This window comes from Furipterus horrens, unplaced genomic scaffold (genome assembly GCF_987537825.1).
Source record: "Furipterus horrens unplaced genomic scaffold, mFurHor1.1.pri manual_scaffold_9, whole genome shotgun sequence".
Lineage (NCBI taxonomy): Eukaryota > Metazoa > Chordata > Mammalia > Chiroptera > Furipteridae > Furipterus > Furipterus horrens.
The window spans coordinates 92604613-92629805 of NW_028327179.1; the positions used below are offsets into that span (position 1 = coordinate 92604613).

Genomic DNA, 25193 nt, shown 5'->3' on the forward strand with positions numbered 1-25193 from the left:
TCCCCATTTCAGCCTCCAACACAGCTACGGTGACTTTGGAATTAGGAAACAAAACCCCCAGTGGGACAAAGGCATCTTCACCCAGACAGTCCCAAAAGAAGAGGTGCAGAGGCACCGTAAGAGTGTTGGAGGGGTAGAAGACCTCTACAAACAATAGAGGAAAATTAGGGAAGGAGCTTCATGGTGCTTAGAGGTACACTACTGATTTCGTGAGCACAAATGAGGTGTCTTTGGGGAGCCCCAGAAATAACTGATGGGAAGAGGCTATCTGGCAGAAGGTCAAGTTCTTACATAACTGGGCAGAGTTAAGAACGGGAGTCTGTTATTGCTGCTCATGTGATTCCACCTATGTCTGTAGGCTAATTAGACCTTGGATTATTTATTTGGGTAACAGTTTCAGGATGGGGAAGAAACATGCTGGACAGAATTGGGGCCAGCAAGTAGGCCAGCCTTCGCAAAGAAAAGTCCTGGTTGGGTGATGCAGATTAAGCTAGAAAGGTAGATAGGGAAAACATTGCTTAGGTTCTTAAATCTAGGCTGAGAAATAGGCATTTTAACCTAATAGACAATGAGGCACTAACAATTTTTGAAACTTATGTGGCCAAAAATTATAATTTAATCTGGCAGCAGTGTGTAGCACTAACTGACCTGAAAACGGAAGGCAACAGATGAGAGAAAATGAGATGAGAAATTTATTAAGTCAGTCAACCAAAAAATACTGAGTACCTACTAAGTACTGGGTATTGCTCCAGGCATTGGGGGTACGGCAATAAAAAAGAATTCTTAAAATTATTTTTTGTCATGGAGCTTACATTCTCTTGGGAGAGATGGACAATAAACAAGATAAATAAATATAGTACCTAAATGTTAACAGAAATGAGTGCTAAAGAGACCAATTTAAGAAAGAACGGGGAATAGAAAATTGAATCAGGAGTAGGGAAAAGTTGAAGTTGAAGGTAGGTTGGCCAGTAAAAATCTTACTGAGAAGATGCATTTCGGGAAACATCAGAAGGAACGGAGGCAGTTTGCCATGTAGATATCTGGGGGGAAAGCATTCCTGGCAGATGGAACAGCAAGCGGAAAGCCCAGAGGCATGAATTCCTTGGGAAGTTTGAGGAGTGGAGTAAACTCAGAGGAGATGAGGTCAGACTTATATAACAACAGGCCAGATCATACAGGGTCTTGCAGGTCATGGTTAAGATATTGGCTTTATTTCTGAAAGAGAATAAGTAATGAGAGTCCACACCGATGATCCACACATTGAGTTTTAGAGCCTAACCTGGAGGGACAAGAATGGAACAGAAAAGAAGTCAGGGTTGTAAGAATGATTAACTGATAGGACGGAGCCCCCTTCCTAGTCCTGTGCAGGCCTCCCCTAAGGGTGACAGGGATTTCTCAGATCTGAGCCTTACGTCTTCCAAGGGGATATCCAACAGCCAAGGATGGCTTTGCTCCCACACCTTGGTCAGCTCGCTGCTGTGGGCATCAGCTCACTGCCCGTCCCATGCTGTGTTATGGTTGGGATTTGCCTCTAAGTACTACAATAAAACTTACTTAATTTGCTCTTCAAACAGCATGTTTTGTTCTGTTCTAAGGAACACATTTCCTGAAGCAATATGCATAGGAAGTGTTGGTGTTTCCAGACTCGGCTGCCCTGAGTCATCTCGGAGATGCCTGTAAATCTGGAGGGTAAGCATGACCCACCTGAGCGAAGGCTCAGAGAGGCGATGCCACAGCTTCCTGAGAGACACTGAGAGAGGAGACGTGCGCTCTTGTCATCGTTTGGATGCGAATAAAAGCTTTCTATTTCCCAGGCAGCCAGTGTGATTTACATCTTTCATTTGAAGAGAAAGGAAAACGAATTCCTACTGCAGAGAGCTAAGGGAAAAGAAAGGACTCTGCGCTATGAGAGACACATGCAAACCTCTCTTCCTCTGAAAAATCAGCCAACTGGCACTCACATGAAGAGCAATTTGGCAGGAACCAAATTGCTAGAACCAGTGTTAATTCACAGCTGGAGCTGGTGGCTGGTTATCAAGAATGATACCTCATTGTGCTTGTCCATTAAATTAGAATTGGATAAAGCACAGGATTCGTTTTAAGGGGAAAAAAAAAACGGTACATGTGTCTCAATAATTTACTTTCATATTAAAATTTGTACCAAATCATTCTCTTTAAAAATGATTCAAGAGTGGTTTGTGCTGGTGAATTCAATTTTTCTTTTTCTTTTTTTTTTTTTAATGAGAAGAAGGTAGAAGGATTCTCTGATGGGCTTCAGTAGAAATCTACACATAAGTGTTAGAAGTACACATGGAACTCAATTGGGTAACTAGTGTACCTCACTACTACCTTTTGTAAGTCTACATAAAATTCAGCTACTGTTATTGATATATGAAACAAATATGCAGTGCAGCTGTGACGTATGAAAAGCTTGGTGATGGCCTGATCAATCCATATGGCTGGCACAGATTTAATGGGAAGATAGCCACACAGTGCTGCCTTCGGGGCTGGGCTGTACAATGCTCAGAGTGCCCTTTCACTGACTGGCCCGAGATTGGTACACTGCCTGGGGCTTCCTTCCACCTCCTCCTTCTGGGCTCTCATGCATGAAAAAGGGATTTCAGTCTAATGAACTCAAAGAAATGTTCAAAAATCCGCAGTTCTATTTCCCACTCCTGGTTCTCATTTCATCCAAGGACATCTCATATTTTCATAATATTATTCTTGTCTGTGCTTTGCCACTCTCGTCTCTTGTTTCTGCTTTGTATTTTCCTCTGCTCCTTGTCTTTCTCGCTCTCTTATTTTAAAATTCTCATTTGCTTCCTCTAGCTTTGGTGGCAGCTCATATGACCATGACCGGTCAAAAGCTTTAGCTTTACCATGTGCTACCTTCCTGCCTTTGGTCTTTCTGGCTGCTTTTGTGGCTGTTCCCCATTCATTTTCCCCATTACTTTTTATACTCTCTTCAAAGTTATCTCACATCAAAGTTGCCATGCAGCTAATAGTATATTAGCACATACAAATATAGTTTCAAGTAAACAGACACTTATAAGTAGAAATTCACATAATTAGAGCCCTACAAACACAAATGTACTCACAAATTTCAAGCTGATAGGTATGAATAAGGATGGGCTGGATATATTACAGAAGTCATAGTGAAGACAGCAGGAAATAACGTCTCAGTGTTGTCTTAATGACCCTCTCTAGTTCTAAGGTAGTATATCAAGGGCATGGCACAGACCTGAGGCTTAATATACTAGAAACAACAAAACGTGCCGTTTAATCCTTGCTGGTATAATAGACCATAAACACCATCTTACCTGCAGTAGGAATCCTAATAGTCTCATTATCCATTTACTTTGTGGAAATAGATGGAATTGTGTTTTAAAGGTCACGGCTTAAAACAATTACAGACATTTGTTTTCATCTGGAAGGCTGTATATATGTAAAAACCCACACCAAGCTGTGGTAAGTTAGCTATCTTTTCATTGCCATTGCCTATATCCCAAGGTATTGGTGACATAATGAAGACAAAGCCACCCAAACAATCGAGCCCAGGAAGAATGCCATTTCAGTCTCAGTTCACAAAACACTATATCTCCAGTGGGCAATGTGGTTCTCACTCACATACACACACCTACCCATATCATTTTCCCCAAGCACATAGTGACCACAGAATGTTTACCAGGAGGCTGACAGAACGATGCATACGTGATGTGCACTATAAACACAGCTCACTTCAGCAATGCACATTTGTTTCATATATCAAAGTGGGTGCCATTCACCTCCTCCACAGCTAAGGAGCTGAGACCCAATGAGACTGAGCAATTTGCCCAAGACAGATGAGCCAGGAGTAGAACCTATGTCCTGATGCAAGGCCATCTCTTCCTATCTTACTACGCCCCTCTCACTCTCTTTACTGGTGATAGGTTAGGGAAATATGGCTGATGAAGATAAACATATTTGACATGATTGCTTTAGAAAGTCTATTCTCATGAGAGCCCCATGGGGACAGACTAATGACAACCATACCATGACCATCTGTGCCAAGAGTAGAAAACAGCTTTCTACCTCAGAAAGAATCAAACACATGGGCTAAATAGGGCTTTCCACTCTATAGTAGCCTGCTACTACTGCGTGTTGAATCTGCCTGCAAAGAGCCTTAAAAATAAGGCAGGGTACTTAAGTATAAGGGTACTTAAATGGTAAGATTGATCTGGTGACAGGTGTCTGTGTGTGTATGCGTTTTCTCAACAAACATGTCAGTGAACTGATTCATTCATTCATTCCATGAAAATGGCAGCCCCTGTTCTTAGTGCTGAGGACCCAGGAGAGTACAAGGCAAAGTCCATGAGCTCAATGGAGTTTATGTTCTCATGGTAAAGACAGACAAGTAAGTGAGTGATATTGTTTTTAAATAATAGAAAATAATATGTGCTATAAAGGATGAAGAGAATGGAGAAGGGCATAGACTCGAGTACAGCCTGGCAGCTGGGCTAGTTGCTACACCCCAGGAGGACCTCCAAAGGTAATACTCTGCCACTGCCTTCTGGGTTTCCATTTCCCAGAATCCACTGGAACCATTTCACTCACGGAAGAATGACTATAGAGACTAATCTTTATTGCGGGTCTGTGACTTACCACATGGTAAATTGCTCCATATGCATTATCTCATTAAGTTTCACAACGGTAAGAAGCAGGTATTTCCCACATTTTACAGATGTGACACTGACGCTGGAAGAGGTCAGAACAGCAGCCATTGTCACACAGCTAGAAAATCTCCAAGCCCAAGTTTAAAGCCCAGTCACTTGATTCCAAAGCCCTCCTGGACTGAAGGCATCAAAGCAGGATTCTCCATTTCCTTGTATCTACCTGGTATGTGAGGTTCGCAACAACAAAAAGCTCCTAAAAAAAAACATGTCAACATGGGAGCCGGGAGTGGTTCTGGGTAACCGCTAATGCAAATAATGCCTCAGCCAAGATTGGGGCCTCTAGCAACAAAAATATTGGGTAAACTCTGTTGTTCTGGGTCCCTGGCACTGAGGAGCACTAGAAGAAGAAGCAGCATTCCTACCCACCTAGACAGTGCCTAGGTGGGTACATAAACCCTATGCTGAATTGGATGCAAATGATTTTTATTAAATAACAGGACTGCTCCACACAAACATACACCCATGTACAAACACATAAACACTGCCTCACTCTGAAATTCTTCTCTAAGAATAAAACCACACACACACACACACACACACACACACGGCTTAATGAAAGTTTAGAATAAAGACAAAGGAATTGCACAAAGGTACAGAAAAGTTATGAAGCTGGATGGTGATTAAGCGTCTCTGACTTTCCTTTCCTTTACCTTTAAGTGGAAGTAAACAGCCTCCAATGGCCACCCAAAGTGCTGTAGTTATTAATCAACATCAGAAAGGCCCAGGAAAAGTGCACTGTATGGGCATTTCTCAAATAGTTTTCCACTGAATACTGAGATCCCACAAGATGTCAACAGATGTTCTGTGGGAAAAATAATAGATCCAATGATCCTCGTCTCCCCCCGAACAAAGTAGGAAATCCTGCATGCCTTAAACCCTTCTTAGAGCTTTCTAATGCATGTTTTCCAGACTTATTTGATCCCAAGACTCTTTTAATGAATAATACCCCATATTGTTTTTATATGAGTGCAATACTCTATGTAACATGATTTCCTTTTTTTAAGTGACTGTGCAAACAGACAATTGTGCCATTGATCCAGGGTCAGCTAGGAAAGAGTGACTGAGTCCTAAAGCCCCCCGAGCTCCGTATCCTGTCACTCTCTCTACTGCCTAAAGCAGCCAGAATTGGTATTACATCCTCCTCAGGTCAATGGGCAGCATGCTATGCCCAGTGACTACAGTTATAACAATAAAGACGAGAGTTGGAACAGTCACGATGGCTAGCATTTCCTAAGGGCCTGCCACATGTCAGACACAGTCCTAAGTGTGCACTTGAATGAGCTCATGGAGATGCTGATCACCCGGCCGGACACCTGCAGGCAACATTATCGGCACCCATAGGAGCACCCCACTCCCTCCACTCCCATCGAGTGACTGGGGGTCAGCAGCAGAGAGTCTGTCTGTGTCAGAGCTTTTTCAAAACGATTTCTGTGGATGACTATGCTCTCCCTGAGTCATCTTCACTCATTAGCTCCTCCGTATCCTAATGGTGGGAGAGGCCTCTGGCAGGCAGCAGCCTTGGCAACTCCTGGAGATGGTCTCTTCAAGGCTGGCACCCAAACAACGCACTAAGCTGCCTGACTGCCCGGGCTCCACTGCCACCCACGCGGTTCCTCTGATAGCCCACACCCCACCCAGCCAAGCCGCCATCTGGGGGTGCAGATAGTCAATCTGCCATGCGGGACCACATGCATGTGAGGGGCAGAGGCAGGCGGTCTCGATGCATTCTGAGGCTCAAGTCCAGTGTCATGCTCTGCAGTGCACACCCGCCAGCCCCGAGTATGTGCGTGGGCATAAAGCCCCAGCAGTGTGCGCTGGGCACTGGTCCTCTCCCCTGTCTGCCCACAGCACACAGATGCACACCAGCCAGCATCCGGTGTGCCCCTCCTCCAGAGATGAACTAGACAGGATGGACCAGGTTCAGGATTTTGGTTTTGTCCAAGTACAATGATAAGGCTTCTGACCCACCAGTAAGAAGACAGAGTGTGTGAGCTGTTTTCTAGAGTGGGTCACTTTGGTTTGTCACACTCAGTGGGTCCAACTCATGACCTAGAGAGACTACAGATACTAAGTTCGACGACAAAATGATAGGGGAATCTTTAAGTGTTGCAGCGTTTGGTGTTTAGACAGAAGGATCCCAAACAAAAGTCCTTGTTGACACCAAAGTCCAACAAAACTAATACTAATGAGTTCATTCAACTTAGTGACATTGAAAGCAGCCACAGGAGGGAAGGAGAGAGGACACTGACATTTGTGAACTAACCTAACCCTTGTACCAATCCTGAGGAGCAGACATAATCTTCATCATTTTAAAGAACCTGAGCTTCAGAGAAGCAGGGCAGAGCCAGGGTTTCATCCGGATCTGTTTGTCTCCAGATCTGCATGGTTTATCACTCTCCTCTGCCTTCACCCCCGTGTCACATGGTCTCCCTAATGCAATTCATCCATTTATGCAGCAACACTACTATTTGTTACCCTGCAAGCAATATTGGAAAACACCTTAGAAGTAAGGTCAGGTGTCACAGGTGGCGTTGGCCATTTTTGCCAAGCATTATCCACCAGGAAAAGATGAAAGCAAAGCACGTGAACAAAAACAGGAAGAAAATCAAACAGTGCCATTAATCTACCCACACAAAAACAGGCGACATAAGCACATTTAAAAATAGAGACGATATAGCTGGTAAGAACATTCCGGAGTCTGACAGTTCCCTTTTTCTCTTACCCAACCTATGGCTTCTCGCTCACCTGTCTACCCACTCTTTTCCCTGCCGCTCTCAGCTCCTGGCACCTACCTGCCTGTCTGCCCCCTTATCCAGAAAGCCTCACACCTCTCAGCCAAAATCCTCGGCTGAGCCCCGCGGAAAGGCGCCTCTGCGTGCACATGCAGCTGCGGGCCTTGTGCAGATGTCCCTACGGTCAGCTAAGGCAGCTCGCCTTGTAGAATGGTTACTCTGTTTCCTAGGCCTGCCCTAATGAAGTGTTGCAAACGGGGTGGCTTAAAGCAACAGGCATGCATTCTCTTCCATCTGAAATCAAGGAGCCAACAGGGCTGAGACTCTGCTGTGGGCTTGGAGGGAGAATCTGCCCACGCCTGTCTCCTGGCTCCCCATGGGGGCCTGCAGTTCCTGGTTCCAGCGGCGTCGCTCTAATCTCTGCCTTGGTCCTTACATGGCCTTCCTCCCTGTGTGTCTGCCTCTGTGTGCCCTCTCCTCTTCTTACAAGGACACCTGTCACTTTGAATCAAGGGCCCACCCTGCTCCAATAGGACCTCATCTTAAGTAATTACATCAGCAACAACCCTATTTCTAAAGGGGGTCATATTCCAAGCTACCAGGGGGTTAGGACCTCAGCATATGTTTCTGGGCTACGCAAGCCAACAGATAGCAGCTACTCTATGGCAGGTGCAAGAAGCTGGCCACCTTCTTTGGTGCTGACACTCTCGTTATGTAGTACCTCAGTGGCTCTCTACCCATCCTGTGTGACAGCACATAGAGCCATCTGTAAAGTTTGTTTATTTTAACAGACTTGTGCCCAGGGCCTCTCACCAGAGGTTCTGATGTGGTAGCTCCAGGCTGGTAACCAACCATATAAAAAAAGTTAAAAACTAAAGTTTTATCAGTGACTGTAATGCCCATCGAGAAATAAGAATCACTGAGGTCGATCTTAACAATACTTTAAATTAGAAATGGAGGCCAAAAAGGTAGAATATGTCCAAAGTTCACTCAGTACATAGATGGAACAGCAGGATTCAAACCCAGGTCTGTCTCACACCAAGTTCACTTCCTTCCTACTACCCGGGTTGCCTGTCTGTGTTGACATGCATCTAGCATGTGTGACTATGGTCATGTGTGTCACATGCAACATAGGCAAGTGTCTTAAGGGTTAAAACAGGTGTGCACTGATGCACTGATATGCACTCTGCAGATTAGCAGAGGCATGCGTTTCTTTGGGAACAAATATTGAATGAACATCTTCGTATATCCTGTCAACAGGGCATGAGAACAATGTCTACCCCTAAACTGTGAGATTGTCCCTTACAATTCACTGTCACTCTCAACACTGTTTGAAGTTTCTGATCCTGGGTGCTCAGCCCCTAACACTTACAGAGCAAATGAATGAACAAATGTCTGTCCAAATAGACATCACCCCACAAGAGTGGACCTAGCTGGAATTTTATTGAATTTTCCCCTCATCATCATGTAGGAAAACAGTGATCCTTCTGCTCTAATTTCATTATTTCTGCATCCCTTTCTCCTTTCAGACCAGAAAAAGAAACAAGTTACTAATTTAGGTACTGTCACTGATTTTAAAATAACTTAATCCCATTAAATAAGTGCTCACAGACATTCTACTGTATTAAATGTTGCCCCTAGAGAAAAGTAAAAGAGGAAGGATTTTAAAGGTCATGTGGGTCAGCCCTGAGGGCTTGGAGCCAACTCTCCCAGGACAGTCTTCATGTCCTTGATGTCGCTGCCTGTCCTCAGAGCCCTCCACTATCACCCCTAAATGTCAATTATATGGCAGCAGGAGGTGACGGATTTGGAGGACAGCTTTGGTTTTATACGGACTATTGCAATGTCCTCATAAGTCAGGGTGACAGCGTCCCTGATGCAGGTGTAGTTGACCCTCAATGTCACAGCAGCAGCCACTTTCATCTGCAAATTGTCTTGGTTTAGAGAATATATCATACGGCCGTGCTTCGTAAGCACAGACATTTATAACAGGCACTCCAAGTTTGGGTTCAGAAAACATGGGCACACGCCCCCATTTGTACCTATAGCATGACCTTTGTGGCTCACGCTTGTCTCACAATGGCCTCCTCGCTTACAAAGCTTGTCCCTGCCTCCGAGCTAATCCACGTTCCTCTCCCTGTCCAGAACGTCCTCCTTCCTCACCTCCACTTATGTAAACCTTACCCATCTTTCAAAACGGTGCTCAATCCCCGTTTCCATGAAGCTGCCTCTGTCTACTCAACCCACACTGACTTCTCCCTTCTCTTAACTTCCACCGTGACATTTGCTTTCCTACACTAATGAAGGGAGCGAAAGGCACTCCTCAGTGGTGGGTTTCACCCCTCCTCCCAGCGTTCTGCCTGCACTTTGTTTAGATGCCTGCAGGTAGCATCTGGTCAGGTTAATTTGGTTCCTATTTCAGCAGGTCCGCTTTCTTCAAAGGTGGCTCATTAAAAGAAATGAGAATATAATGATCTATTTATGAGTGCATTTTTCTTACAAAAATGTTGTTCAGTTCTAAGAAAGCTGCAGCTAGAACACTCATACCGGAAGATCTCTTAGAGATCTCCTTGCCTAGCTTTTTACCCAAAGCAGAGGTGTACCCCACAATACACACACGCGTGCATGCGCACACACACACACACACTGCCAGATGTCCATCTGACTTATTCATAGACGTGCCCTTTGAGACCATCTCTCTAGGCACCTTGCTCCCTTGCTGGGCAGCTCTCACTGTTAAAGTTCTTTCTTATAATACACTATTTCTCCAAGTTAAGTTTGTGGGCCATCTGCACCATAATTATTTGAGATGTTTGTTAAAATCACAGATTTTCGAGCCCAGCTCCAGGCATTCGTGAATCAGCATTTGTAGCAAGGAGAGAAACAATAACCTATGCTGCTAATAGGTTTCCCAGATGATGTCTAGTTTACCACATGTTAGATCCACTGTTAGAGTCAGGGGATTTTACAGCGAGAACTTGGTGCTACATTCCTAGCAATGCAGGGCAAGGCGCTTAGTTCCCTCTTCTTCACGGCAGCTCTCAAAACTGAAAGAGGTCCACGCTCTCCCCTTCCCTCATGAACGCTCATTTGCAATCCAGGTTATTCAATGCTTCCTTCTACAAAGTCTGCTACCCCAAACCCATGTGAGGACACTCCTCTGCACCTTCTGCCCATCAATGTCCCTCCCAAAATGCGATGCCCCAATCAGGCAGAGAGCTAGGTTTTTAATGCTTTGTTACACACTGCCCATTCTGAGGAGTATATCAATTTATCCCTGCCAGCTAGCCAGCTAACGATGAGTGTGCCTGCCTATTGTGGGCTAAACTAACCAGCAGTATGTGTTATGATTTGGTAAATCCGTGCTAAGTTAATAGGCACATGAGATTGACTCTTCATAGTTATTCTAATTTGGGTGCTTGTCTGCTCCTGTCCTTCCCCCCGACCCCCGCCCCTTTTAATTCATTAAAGTCACTATGGAAAATAAGTCCTTTTAATGCATTATCTCAGCGAATCCTCCAAACAGCATTTCCCTCTCTTTACAGATGAAGAAACTGAGCCTTCAGGAACTTCTAATGAAGAAATACAGTTCTTCAGCTTCCTCACTGAGTTATCCCTTCATTTAATCAACATTTTTTTAGAGACGAGCTCTTCTTCTTCAAGACACTTTGTAAAGTGAGTTAATAGAGTCAAGCATTTGGGAGGAAATTTTGAGAAAGGTTCAAGAAAACACTTGGAATTGTCACGACTCTGTTACCTCCTTACATCTACCTACAATTTCCATTATTACCCTTGCTGCTTTTCCTGGCCTAGAGGGGATAGTAATCAAGTTATAATCAGTGGATAGCAATACTAGTTATTGATACAGATTTAAGGAAGATGTATGTACATGTTTGTATATTTTTGCCCAGAATGATAATACATGGCTGACCCAAAAGAGCACATGAAAGAATCTAAGGCAGAAATTTCAAAATAAGACACAATTCCATAACAAATTATAATCTATCAGTTGACAGCAATATCAGTAGATAGTATTTCAAAAGTATATAGACAAGTAAGATTGGTTTTCACTTTTTCCATGTTACGTTATCAAGATCAGTGTTTATGCAATTAACTAAAATAATAATGTTAATCCATTATTTATAGGATTTTAGCCCAAATAGCTGAGCTTCTCTCAGTTTCGGTTAATTTAGTCAAACTCCATGCAATTATACTTTCATTAAAAATACATATACCTAAAGTTGAAATGACATTTAAATCAACCGAAAGTAGAGCCAGATTAAAAGATGCAAACAATTAAGTACACATCTGAGTTGGAAACAAAATGAAAAATAATTTAACCCTACTCCATTTTTCTACCAAGAAGGTAGAGAACATTCAAAGGTCACGAGTTCTCAATGTCACACAATGAGCAGTAACACAGATTCAAACACACGTTTCCTGACTTTAAATTGAGAATCTGTATAGCTGGGCCTTTCATCGACCTTAAACTATTCACAACTTCACTCAAACAAACCCTGGTCCTCCAAAACTCTCATGAAGTTTCCCAAACAGAGCCTGTCAACTAGGCATCAAAACGGCTAATGTAATTTTAAAGGTCTTGGTTCCCAGCTTTGTGATTCCAGGCAGCCTGATAAAAGTCCTTGGGGGCCATATTCTTCTACAAGCTTTGACAGAAACTCAATTTCTTCCTAATTAGTTATTAATAGAAACATATTCACTTGTAATTTCAAGGTCCATTTTGCCCCAAATCTACTTTCACATAATAAACAAACATAACAAGAAAACAAAATGTATTATTCCAGTTATGATGCCCAAGAAGGAACATTTCTTTCTTTTTTACTATTCCAAATTCTGATGGCTCTATTTTCAGCCCATTAATTTTAAGCTACACAAAAGTCTTAAGTTCACTTTCTCAACATGAAACTATCAGTTCCTCACAACTTACTGCGTGGTAACCATGTTCTCTTCACAGAGTATAAAGAGAATCGAACATTTAAACTGATTGGCCTAAATAGAGACACAAAGTAAATTTCAAAAAACAAAGGATCTGCTGGTGTATTGACTGTTGATTATTTATATGGTTTCTAGCATTTGACCCTCCAGAAGTTAGCCTGAATTATTTGCTCACCTATGCCCACCACCTGACAGGTGTTTCCACCCATCTCCACCTTGACCCACCAGCCACGCCCACCACCACATACACACCCTGCAAAGGAGCCGCCCCTCCCACGGAGACCCTTCCTCCATATACATCCCTGCCCCGGACACAGACTCACCCTACACAAGCAGACACTGCCTCATGCCCCCCCCACCCCCCGCTCTCCCACCCAACACACAGACAGAAACCAACCCCGGGTGTCATAAGGCAGCACATTAATACCCAGGTTTGGCGTGTAGAGTCAAGCCCTAATGCCTTTCACACTGACCCCTTGGAAGCCACGTTAACGTGATACATTCTCTCTGTAATGGCCTCACAAGAGACAAGCTCTTCCAACCTCTCCCTGGAAACTCAGGCTCGGTGATCCCCGCTGTATTCAGGTCCCACTTGGAGCACCCCCACCCCCACCCCCAGAGAGGGCAGAGCCCAGAGGTGTGAGAAGCACACTCACTGCAAATCTGACTTGGCAGCTCTCCTCGCCAAGGTAGCACAGGTCTCCTGAGACGTTGGTCTCCAGCCACAGGTGCTCTCCGTTCACGGCGTTCTCCTGGAAGGAAAAGACCCACCTGGCTTCAGTTTTCTTTTCAGGGGTAGAGGGGGAGGCTCTCACATTCTGATTTTGGATGCAAGAGAGCTGGTGAACCCTAAGAGTTTAAACCCTTCTCGTCTCACCCCTGGAAATACGACTGCTGTTGGTCCTACCAAAATTCCAGAAATGGAAAAAGGCGTTTGGGGAAACTTTGAGCCAATAACTAGAGTAGCAATTAGGTCTATAGATGCTTTATTCAGGGAGGTGGTCATCTTTGAAACATATATTAAGCAAATAAGGGAAAAAAACTCAAATTGTACAATGTAAGGCCTTGTTTCTCCAGGCCAGCCACCGCAGATTCCATGACAGTTGAAATAAATTCTATTCAAAGTGCCTTTGCTGAGCAAATTAGCTAAGAAGGAGGATAGTAATATTAAAGTGCTTTAAGTAAAGACTGAAGACACATCTATACCACTAATGGGTGATTTATACATCTAAGCCAGAGGTTTCTTGAAACTCAGTTTTCAGTTTAAAGTCACCGTGAACTCAAAGACTAATAAATTTCTACTGATTCAAATATTTTGTCAGTTCAGCAGGGTCCTCACCCAATTAATTCTAAATTTTTCAGATTAAAAGTGTTCCCTGCTTCTGAAAATATTCACATGCTTCTGGTGGCAAATGGAGAACAGATATAGGCTTCGGCTCTAAAAGTTTTCACAGCATGATGGATGAGGGCAATATTTGCAAAAATAACTTTAAAAAGGCACTTCTTTGCTAGGTTTCCTAAAAACATTGGTCTCCACAATCTAAAATATTCTACTTCTGGGAATCTATCATCCAACTCCAATGTCTAGCCATTTATAAAATAAAATCTCTTTTCATCCTTTTATTCTTTAATTCATCCAATGAACATTTATTCCACATCACTGGTGCCAGGCACTGGGTTAGCGGAATAATCCACAGAATAAAGACCACCAGGAAATATGGAAACTCAACACAGAATTACAGCAGCAAATACTGGGGAAGCCTAAACACAGCACAAATCCTGTCAACCCTTTCAGAAACTGACGTATAAAATGTTGCAGTGGGGAAATGGTCAGAAAACCATTGGTAGTACCAATGCAGGCAGGCCAGAAGCTAGGTCCTTGATAGGTCAGGGAAGGTAGGCACGAGTGGGCAAGCGGAGGGTGTCACTTACCAGTGCACCACTCCCTCGCTGGGCTACTAGGCATCATCCTGGGCCAGGGGCTGTTGGCTCCCTGCACACTATAGCCCACCTCACTGACAAACCTGCTCAGGTTCAGACACAACAGGGCTGATGAGCTAACCTCACTCTTGAGTGGGGATCTGGTTGGAAATACTGATCTTCGTAAGGGAAGACGGACGAGGAAAGGAGAAGCTAGAAGCTTTCTGCCACAGCGGTTCTAACACTGGTCCTCCAATTTGACTGCTCACCACAATAACGTGGGGAGTTTTTAAGAATACCTGGGCACCGTTCCCAGAGAGTTTATTTTAACTCACCTGAGGTGAAGTCTGGACATCAGGAGTTTTCAAAGTTCTGGAGATGACTCTATGCCTGAGCCCAAATAATCCAGTAAACCCTACCCTACCTCTTCAAACTTAGATAATAGATTCTAGAACTTGTTTATGGCTGCTCTATTAGACTTGCTACTTCTCTGCCCTGTACAATCACCAAAGAAGAAGGTGAGAGAGGAGGAGAAATTATAAGGAAAGAGACGTAAAACCATAGATACACAGTGGATAAGCTCAAAGTTAGTAAGGTAGATCCTAGGAATAAGAAAAAGAAAACAAACTCACACAAGCCTTTAAAGAAGCAATACAATTTGTTAAAGCACTCATAAATTTACCTAATAATCTCACTCTTGGTAATGTATCCTAAGAAAATAATCCTAATGGAAGAAAAACCTCATGTACATTAAGAGGTTCAGTTTCTCTCCTAGGTCTTTGTAGCTGAGACTGCTAGCCATTCAGCATCAGCTTTCTTTCCTTCCTGAAAGTACAGCTAGGCCTTATCACCCCACCTCCCCTGCAATGCGACCAAGGTCTAACCAACAGAACATGAGCAGGCGAGGCTTGGACTGGTTTCAGACTTGGTCCATTAAAACCTCCCACATGCATTCCTTCATGTTCTTTTTCCCATACTGGACACCTGAAAAGTCAACTTCCGGGGTGGTTTTGGAAGCCTTCTGATGCAAAGGTAGAGAAACTGTCTGTCTGGGTCACTGAATAACAGGGAACAGGGCCAAGCCCCTACCCAGCCTGCCTGGGACAGCTGGGTCTGTTACACAAGTAAGAAATAAACTTCTGTATTTAGCCATGACATGTGTCAGTGTTTTATTTATTCCACCGCAGTCTACCCCAACAAAAACATGCCTCTTCTCTCAGCTCATATTTTTGTCTGGATTTTCTCTTAGTATCTACTTCTACCCCCAGTTACTTACCAGACACTGAGGAACATGCCTAATCTCAGAGTCTTGGTTTCTTCTGCTCCGAACCCTAATTCTGACATTCTCTTTGATATTGCACATTGCTTTATAAATTAAACATTTTTTAAAACATAGCTATGATTAGGTGTCTTTCTTGCTCAGGATGCTTAAATGATTCCCTATTATGTATAAAATGAAACCCATATTTAAGGGCACATACGAGACCTTCCATTAGTGGCATCAATCTGCCAGTCCGTAACTTTCCTAATTCACCTTCATACATTTAACTCTCTGGTCGCTCTTCTCTAGGTAGAGCCATGGTTTCCCTTTTGTGTGCCATGGTTTTGTTGATTCCATTCTCCCCACCCAGGAATCATTTTCTCTCTTCTCTACACATCCATCTTGAAATTCCATCTTTAATAGTATACAATTCAAAGTATCCATCTCTGCCAGACCAAATATATATATATATATATATATATATATATATCTCCCATTTCTAAACAAAGATAATATTTCTTCTATATATGTGCATGCTGAGGCAGGTATCTACAGATATACCTAAGAATATCTGTCTTATTTTTAGTCTGTTCCTCAAAGTCCAAAAACTTCTCTCCTGCTCTGATTTACTCGAATGATTTATTATGACTTTCCACATTCTCTGCCTCATGGAGTCTACCTAAGAATCCACCTTTATATTGAGAGAGAGAGAGAGAGAGAGAGAGAGAGAGAGAGAACCCCTTGCCCTCCAGTTCTCCTGAAATCCTAGTAAGAGTTATAGGTAAAAAGATAAAAGCTGCGTGGGAGGGTATTGTCACAGACTGAGTAGCACAGAGACAGTGCACTTACACCAGCAGCCAAAAATGTACACAAAATGATATTTACTTGTAAAAATGTTTGAAAACAATGAGAAAATTATAAATATGTATCCTCTGTAAATGTCCCTACCAATTCAGAAAGGAAAAAAATGTCTCCCCCTAAAAATCTTCGTGATAAGAATAGGTAAAGCCTGTCGGCAGGTTTGGATCTGTGCTGCTGAGCAGAAGACCACTGAGCACCAAGAACGGGGCAGCACTGATGGAGATGTGCTGTCTGCAGAGAAGCCATGGCAGATTTTGAAGGCCGGGTGTGAAAAAAGAATGTAAACCAAGTCACTGATCATTTTTATATTGATCGCTTGTTGAACTGGTAATAAATATTTTTTATATATTTCGTTCAACAAAATATGGTGCCAAAATCCATCTTACCTATTTTCACTTTTTTTTTAAATGTGACTACTAGAAAATTTAGAATTATTTTACACCTGATATATATTTCTACCAGACAATGTTCTTTATCTAATAACTTGCCAAGGGGCAGAAGATCAGGCCTCTATATTTCTCACTGAACTGTGAAGTTGTAGGATTCTATGCTCTCCCCCAGCAGCCAGTGGGATTTAATTTAAAGTCCTCACAGTTTGGGGAGACAAAGGACTGGTGAGAGTACATAAAATCACGCTAGGTCTTCCCCACTATTAACATGGCTGACCAGGTGCAGGACCTGCCCTGACTTATAGCTGGTGAGATCCCCATGCTCGCAGCAACCCGATCTCTTGATTAACCTGACATTTTTTTTTGAAATAGAGATGGGAGGGGGATAAAACGTAGGAGTCACTATTGGTGATGACACCCAAACCCGAAGGTAAAAATGCTGAGGCCTGAAGCTTGTAAAGAAGGCACAGGTCTGCTAAGGACTCGTCATTTGAAATAAGACTAAAATGAGAACACACGCATGCACACGCACACAGGCACGCACACACACCTGCCTCCTCCTGGCTTTTCATTCAAGGTTTCTAAAGATAAGATGACCTAGTTTCATAACCCAGTTTAAAGCAATCCCACATGAAGATTCTGTTTCCCTAATCTCGTCCCTAAACCACACAGTGAGGCGGGGCACTCCCTGTGTTACCTTTTGACCTGCCTAGGAGAAATGCTTATTTCTTAGCGTCTTTGACTTCATGAAAGAAAAGGTGGTCTGGATTTAGGACCTGGCTTTGTTTGTGCTTAGGCTCTGTTTTCCTTAGCCCTCAGGACTGGAGAAAGTTTTCCAATAAGGGAAGAAAAAAAATGAATCGAAATCGAGGATGCTAAGTTTAAAACCAACATGCCCTTTAAGAAAAATCTTGCTGGCTTTTCCACCATTGTTTTGAGAGTTGTTGTAGGCAGGATGATGGGCAAAAACAAATTATAAAATAGTGGAGACAGAATGAGACCCACCTCCCATGTTCTCTGCTACTATGTTAAAAACAGGCAAGAAACCTCTAGGTCCACATGAAGTCTCTATCACAAGAGATGCATGTGACCTTTAAGAGAAGACACACAGGATCTATGCAATGGACACACTTCTAAATAAGCTAACTCACTCTACACTGGAAACTTGGACTCCAGCCCAGGAGATGAGAATATTTTTTCCCTCGTGAGCATTACTCCCTCAGCTTGTTTTCCCCAAACCTAGCTCGGCTTGGCCTGGCATCAGCGGGAGCAGCCCCTGCCGGCTACGACCATGAAGGTGAAGACAGGATGCTATTGGCAGGAACGAAAACATCACACCACTGTGTGTGCGTTTCAGGACTCAACACAATGCATTGTATTAGGAAGGAAATTTAAAAAGAGTTACTTGGAATTAAAAGAGCATACATCCATTTATATTTAAGGCAGGCTTTCGACTCAAGACTACCATACCTTTCAGTAACTGGAGATTACCCAAGTGCCCATTGACTCCCAGTGAAATGCCCCCTTCTCACTGAGTGAGCAGAAAAACTATGGTCCATCAGTCCCCTGACGTCAGTCACCAGACGGCTAAGAGGTCTATGATGCTGGGCTTTCCACCGTGAAGAAGGAAGAACAAGCAGAAAACACTTCTCTTCCCTTCAACGAGCCTGAGATCTAACTAAGGAGCTAGAATAAGAAGATCAACTATAAAGCACTAATTTGGTTCTAAGGTTTGTAAGACACTGCATGATGGGTAGAGGTGTTGTGAGAAATCAAAGCAAAAAGTGAATAAAATAAACAGAACCAGTTTGATTGAAAAGATGAGCATAGCCTGGCAGAGAGCAAGAGAGGAAATCTCTTGCTGAAATTAATTTCTACATTGGGTGGGGCCGACTGTCTACTGCTGTCAAGAGAAGATTCAGGCCCCAGACTGAAGACTGAGCTGGCTACTCCCCATGTGTCAAGGTGAAGGGGTCAAACCCTGACATGCATGAAGGGAAAGTCCTGTGCACAGGCAGCCAGAGCAAATGCTGGCCAAGAGTCACCAAGGAAATGAAACTGGGTGAAGCAGAGGATCCTGTAGGTCATAATAAACCATCTGAGTAAATCAGAGCAGAGAGAAGCTTTGGACTTTGAGGAACAGACTACAAATACGAGAGAGAATATATCAATAAGTAGGAAAATGAGAAAATGAAAATGGAATACTTGAAGGAAACTCTTAAGTTCATGTACTCAAAGCAGAAGAACTGGCTCCTACAATAGCAGACTCCTTACCAAAATGCACAAGAGCCTATAGTCCAGGCTCACTGGATCAGGGCTAACCCGGGCCTTAGGCCCCACCAAAGGCTGTTCCTCAAAGCCTTTTCAGAAAGATATTTTGGAAATAATTGTGCCCCTCCTGAAGACTTTAGCACGTATACTGAAGTCAGAAGAGGGCCCTTCTGGGATTCCACAATAAGTAGAAACTTGGGGACTAAGACCCTTAGTCCAGGTTTACCCTGATTTGTCTTGCAACTTCAGAGGCACCATGAACAGTTTTCTGTTTTCTTACTAGTAAAATGAGGAGAACAGCGGTGATATAGGTCAAGGGGTCATAGTGCTATACGCCTTTGAGATGACCCTCATCTCCCAAATCTAATGGTAATGGAGCAGAGGGAATTTCAACCGGAGACTCAGGGAACAAGGGGACTCCCGTCAGCTCTGTTCCACCCCAGTTCTGCCAAAAGCATAACTTAGCCCTATTGGGGTCCTTCATCCTCACTAATGGCAAGAACTTGGAGATCATCTTTACTTTATTTTATTTTTTAAATTCTTGCCACCTTCCTCCTCATTTGGAAGACTTTTAAGACACTCCAAGCCAAATGAATGCTTAATAAACTGCAGTGAGTCAGGAAAGATGGATCACTTGAATACATTTAGTCCAGAAGAGTGGGCTGAGAGGGGGAGATCAATAGTCATGCCCTTTTTTCATAGGGGAGCAGACAAGGGAGCTGAGATATGGGAATGGCCAAGGCAGGCCAAGCCAGAAGACTAGTCTTACACTTTGCACAGAACAGAAACAACCCTGGTTTAGCTCCTTGCATAGACATGCAAACTACAGTGACATACATGAAATGGGTGACAAGTACATTCATTAGGAAAAGCCCAAATTTTTGAAGCCAGTGCAAGTAAAGTCTTAGCAAAGAATATATAGGGGGGTAAAGGCAGTGTTTTCCATTCATGGTATTGGAAAAACTGGTCAGAAAAATGCAAAAAAAAGTGATAACGGACCACTCTCCCACAGCATATACAAAAATAAATGCAAAACAGATGAAAGACTTACATGGAACACCTGAAACCATAAAACTCCTAGGAAAAAACATAGGCACTAAACTCTTTGATCGTGTTCTTGGTGATATTTTTTTTTGGATATGTCTTCCGGGGCCAGGGCAACAAAAGCAAATATAAACAAATAGGACTACATCAGACTAAAAAGGTTTTGCACAGTGAAGGAGACCATTCACAAGATGAAAATTCAACTCACTGAATGAGAGAAGATATTTGCAAATGACAGATCCAATAACCAAAATATATAAGGAACTCATACAACTCAACATCGGAAAGTCACCACAATGTTTTTAAGAATCTGTTTCTCCCTCTCTTCTGAGAAAAATGGTTTGCATGATTGTAGTAAAAAGTTATAGGGTTGGTCACAGTTTGGCTTCTGTTCGCTAACAGAAATATTGGCCTGCAATTATATATACTTTCAGAGTCACATCTTAAAACTCTTTATGCAGCATCTCTCTAATAAGCCTTCGGATGACGTGTCTTTAGATAAGACTTTCAGTTTTCCCTCCATTGTTAAAATTCCCATAGTGTTTCCTACCACCATGATAATTCTAGAGACCATAATCAAAGGAGAGGAGGGAGTCAGGAACCATTACACATGAACTCAGCCTTAGTTCCTATTAGCTCTTCCTTTACCGTATACTGCAGCCTGCCCCCACTAGCCCAAAATACCATTTCAATGAAATATTAGACTACATACCTCGCCATAGAAATTAGAAAATAATATGTACTAGTCAAGTTTTGGCTCAAGCATGACACTTCTTTTGAAAAGCATTTCTAATAACTGTTTCCAACACCAAACAAGGATGGAATGTCCTTCCTCACACTCCAGTGATGCTCTCTGTGCTCCTCTGTCCTAGGTGTTCCCACCCTGTAGTTTACCTGTTGATTTCTTTTCTGTCCACAGCTTTCTAGGCTTCTTAAAGATAGAAACATCCTTCCTCACCTCAGAATTCCAAGAAATCAACCCAGGTTCTAGGACAAAGCAAGTACTCACCTGTGTGATGAATTAATACATTCTTCCATTCCTTTGTTTGTAAGTAAATAAGTCTGCAGGCTGCACAGCTGACGAAGAACTTTCACATTTACTACCACATTTGACCCTAACAATAACCATGAAGTTCCCCTGAGGGGGGCCCACAACTGTTCCCATCTAAGATGAGAATACTGAGTCAAACACAAGGAGCAGAAAAAGGATTTAATGAATGTTTCTATCTAAATAATTTAAATTCTCATAAAATCTTGCATCTCAAAATGAGGATTGTTTGAAACATCATGAATATTAAGCTAGCTTTTCTGGGTCCCTAGTAATCCTTACCTGAGGATATTTTTATTGATTTGAGAGGGGCGAGGGGAGAGAAAGAAAGAAACATAGTGTGAGAAACATCAATCAGTTGCCTCCTGTATGCATCCTGACCAGGGTGTCGAACTTACAGCCTACGTATGTGCCCTGACAAGGAATCAGACCTGCAACCTTTTTTGGTGTATGTGGGCAACACTCCAACCAACTGATCCATCCAGCCAGGGCTGAGTCCCTGATCTACAACACACATTGACACTCATCATTGGTCCATGAATGTCGTTCTTTGATTTTATTTATCCATTTGTTTGTATATTTAATTCTTTTTAATTATGTAACCACTGATGCAGATATATCTTATACTCTGTTATGGTTTAGAGTTTATTAGATAACTGTGCTGGAATAGAGGGAAACTCCAGGAGAGGAACATTCTTCCTGAACAACAATTCAACTTGCTCAGGTGGTATCTGAACACTCTCAGGACCGTTGTAAAACAAGAATGTTAATAAGTGTGTGTGTAATCACAGCATTTGTGCTAAAAAATAAATTTATTTAATATTACAACCTCCCTCTTTCCCCTTCCCCTGACATGCTCTCTCTTATGGAAAGAGAAGAACATGCATTTCCCCTCTGTTAACTCAACTACAAATGCTAAACAAGACTCATCATCAAGACCAAACAGGTAGACTTTTAGAGCAGCCCTCTCCTCCCTCCATGCTTTTCCTCACATTCCTTCAGGAGGGACAAAACCTTCTCAATCCACAGTTAGAGATGTCTTCCATCAAGAACTTGACTCACTGACGACCCTCAATAAATGCGTTCTACTTAAGAATTTCAGGCGGCAATCTTCAACTCCAGTTAATCGTTTTTGTGGAGGTCTTTCATTAAAATGTTAAAATGAGTGAAAACACCCACTCCCACTGAAACAAAGCCTATCTGCCTTTGGGTTAGGGGAGGAAGTATAACAAACAGGAGAACATGAAGCTCCTGGGATGTAAAGTGAGGTCATCCTCTATAAGAAGGGAGGGAGGGAGGGTAAGGATGGGGGTAGGGGAGGGGTGGGGGAGGGAAGAGGAAAGGAAAGGAGAAAGAAAGAGAGAAAGAGAGAAAGAGAGAAAGAGAGAAAGAAAGAAAGAAAGAAAGAAAGAAAGAAAGAAAGAAAGAAAGAAAGAAAGAAAGAAAGAAAGAAAGAAAGAAAGAAAAGGAAGGAAGGAAAGGAGAAAACAAGACAAAACAAAGAACCAAAAAGGCAAAGACAGATTGAGCTGAGGAAATCAAACTTTGATTCCACAGCGCTGCCAAGGATAAGTTCAGTTCATCATCAGCTAGGAGGGGGCAATGACGCATGCGCACAGAGGTACTTCCGTCTCACAGCTGCACACCCAGGCAGTAGTACTTCAAATGACTCATGAGGATTTGATTTTAGTCTTCAACACATCTGTCTTCATGTAGAGGAGTTATTTATATTCCTAGGAGTCTGTGACTGACTTACATATGTGAGGATTGGTCAGTGAACAGCACTGTAAATATTAACTCCCTACAACTGAGATTACTCTACCCAGCAAAGCGATCATTTAAAATTGAAGAAGAAATCAAGAGCTTCCCGGATAAGAAAAAGCTAAAGGAATTCACATCACCAAGTCAATATTACAAGAAATGTTAAAGAGTCTTCTTTAAGAAGAAGGAAATAAAAGATCAAAAATATGAACAATAAAATGGAAATAAATACATATCTATCAACAATTGAATCTAAAAAACAAAATAAACAAGCAGAACAGAAACAGGTTCATGGACACAGAGGACATTCTGTCAGTTGACAGATGGGAGGGGAGTAGAGGGAATGGGTGTAACAGGTGAAGGGATTAAGTACGAATTGGCTGTTACAGAACAGCCATGGGGGTGTAAAGTACAGCCTAGGAAATGTAGTCAACAATATTCTAATAACTGTGTATGGTGTCAAATGGGTACCAGATTTATTGGGATGATCACTGAGTAAGTTATGTCTCATCACTGGGTTATACCCTGAAACTAATGTAATATTGGAAGTCAGCTATAATTTTAAAATAAAATTTATTTTAAAAACAAATTAATAAAAAAATAAAAAGAAAATCATGAAGTCTTGAGAAAGTGACAGACACACATGCAATCGAATTACGTTTAGATAAAAAATCTGACACCTACGCTCCAGTCCAGAGTCGCTCTGGGCTCCTTTGCTGGACCGTTTGCCACAGGAAGGCCGAGGGGATGAGCAGGAGCCAGATGCTGCAGGCCTGCCCGGGAGATTGCTTTCCTGCAGCAAGAAGACAAAATACAAAGAAAAACCAACATCAGAAGGTAATACAGAGCTAAAAATTTCCTGGAGGCTAGAAACGATGCGTGAGTTAGTCTCCCACACGTGCAAACCTTCACAAATGCATTGGAATATGTCTCTCAAAAGGTCATGGTGAAGGTAGAGGGTGGCAGGTTTCAAAGGCAGGGTGGGTGAGGGGTCCCTTTGAGGCAATATTGCTTGAGGGCCAGAAATTAAAATGTAAGCCCCTGTTTAGGGTTGAGGGCAGAATGCAGGTTTGTTTCCCGAAAAACACGTAGGGCTAGGGTGGTCACAGTAATTGGACAAGTTAAAAGCTTCTAGACAGTAAAAGCAAGAAAAGCAGCCTTCTGAGCTCTTCTATTAAAATTTCTCCATTTCCCACCAAGGTGTTCTCCAAGCTGGCCCCAGCTCCAAGTTTACTCGGGATCCTCTCAAGAAACCCCCCTTTCCCTAGCAGAATACTTCTCTAGAGAGCTCGAGGTTCTAAATGGGAGAAGGCTGGTTTTTATCTGCCAAGAAACAGCAAACCCTGAAAGACCAATATCTTATTACCAAGGTCCACAGCAAGAAAAATCTGGAACATGTTGTTTGGAATTTTAAATTTGTTGAGTGGAACATAATGGAATTCAGGTGAGAAGAAGTGGGAAAGGTTAAGAAAGTCAACCCTCCTGGCTGCTGTGGCTCAGTGGATTGAGCGTCGGCCTGCGAGCCAAGTGTCGCTGATTCGATTCCCAGTCAGGGCACATGACTAGGTTGCCCATCAGGTCCCCAGTTGGGGGCACGAGTGAAGAGCAACCACACAGTGATGTTTTTCTCCCTCTCTTTCTCCTTTCCCCTCTCTCTAAAAATAAATAAATAAATTAATTAATTAAAAAAGAAAAAAAGAAAGTCAACCCTGACCTTGGTCTGCGAAGACAAGAAAGAAGAGGAGCCTTTTTAGCAAGCAAATATGACTATTGCTGAGAAAAAAGGAGGGGAGATAATAAAGTGGGGAGAATGAGAACAGCAAGATAAAGAAAGTGGAGATCACCCAGAGAGATCCTATAGTATCATCATGAATAACAGAGGTCAGTTTCTGAACATCTCCATCAAAAATGTCAGCCCTGGCTGGTGTGGCTCAATGGATTGAGTGCCGGCCTGCAAACCAGAAGGTTGCTGGTTCAATTCCCAGTCAGGGCACGTGCCTGGGTTGCAGGCCAGGTCCCCAGTTGGGGACATGTAAGAGGCAACCACACACTGATGTTTCTCTCCCTCTCTTTCTCCCTCCTTTCCCCTCTCTCTAAAAATAAATAAATAAAACCTTTTAAAAAAATGTCAGACAAAGGTCTCGCATTTAAATATGTGTGCCAATCCATGAGTTAACTAAGTGGCCCCTCTGCAGAAATGCCCATGTGTGCGCTGACAATTACCTGAGCTAGAATCAG

The 25193-nt window shown here is 42.8% G+C and overlaps 1 protein-coding gene across 2 annotated transcripts in view; it reads right to left on the minus strand.

Moving 5' to 3' along the window:
* The window catches only part of DGKI (diacylglycerol kinase iota), a 249460-nt gene extending 225716 nt beyond the window's left edge, over positions 1 to 23744 (minus strand). For both annotated transcript variants that reach the window (XM_090287561.1, XM_090287559.1), the window contains exons 1-2: positions 23640 to 23744; positions 13057 to 13152 (exon numbers count right to left, since the gene is read on the minus strand). The gene's annotated coding sequence lies outside the window, so the exon portion shown is untranslated. The remainder of the gene's footprint in view (positions 1 to 13056; positions 13153 to 23639) is intronic.
* Between the last annotated feature and the right edge of the window lie 1449 nt (positions 23745 to 25193).